The sequence below is a fragment of the Arachis stenosperma genome, chromosome 2, assembly GCF_014773155.1.
Source record: "Arachis stenosperma cultivar V10309 chromosome 2, arast.V10309.gnm1.PFL2, whole genome shotgun sequence".
Classification (NCBI taxonomy): Eukaryota; Viridiplantae; Streptophyta; class Magnoliopsida; order Fabales; family Fabaceae; genus Arachis; species Arachis stenosperma.
Genome location: NC_080378.1, coordinates 37,249,724 through 37,250,463, shown reverse-complemented (window position 1 = coordinate 37,250,463; position 740 = coordinate 37,249,724). Strand labels below are relative to the sequence as shown.

The following is a 740-nucleotide window of genomic DNA, read 5'->3' as shown; positions in this document are numbered from 1 at the left end:
AACTTCTATGGGAGAAGCATCTCTATCCCTGCCATTGGAGCAAACAACTTTGAGCTTAAGCCTCAATTAGTTTCTCTAATGCAACAGAATTGCAAGTACCATGGACTTCCATTGGAAGATCCTCATCAGTTTTTAGCTGAGTTCTTGCAAATCTGTGACACAGTCAAGACTAATGGGGCAGACCCTGAGGTCTATAGACTGATGCTATTCCCTTTTGCTGTAAGAGACAGAGCTAGAATATGGTTGGACTCTCAACCTAAAGAAAGCCTGGACTCTTGGGAAAAGCTAGTCAATGCCTTCTTGGCAAAGTTCTTTCCACCACAAAGATGGAGTAAGCTTAGAGTGGAAGTCCAAACCTTCAGACAGAAGGATGGAGAATCCCTCTATGAAGCTTGGGAAAGATACAAACAATTAATCAGAAAATGTCCCTCAGACATGCTTTCTGAATGGAGCATCATAGGTATTTTCTATGATGGTCTCTCTGAACTATCTAAGATGTCCTTGGAGGATCTCTTCATCTGAAGAAGACGCCTACAGAGGCTCAAGAGCTAATTGAAATGGTTGCAAATAACCAATTCATGTACACTTCTGAAAGGAATCCTGTGAACAATGGGACTAATCAGAAGAAAGGAGTTCTTGAGATTGACACTCTGAACGCCATTTTGGCTCAGAATAAAATATTGACTCAACAAGTCAATTTGATTTCTCAAAGTCTGTCTGGAATGCAAAATGCACCAAAC

General features: G+C 40.9%; 1 non-coding gene across 1 annotated transcript; it reads right to left on the bottom strand.

Annotated features, from left to right (window-relative positions):
- Positions 1-333: 333 nt before the first annotated feature.
- Positions 334-441, bottom strand: LOC130963869 (small nucleolar RNA R71). The gene has a single exon (XR_009079986.1). It is a non-coding gene; the product is annotated as a small nucleolar RNA R71 (small nucleolar RNA).
- Between the last annotated feature and the right edge of the window lie 299 nt (positions 442-740).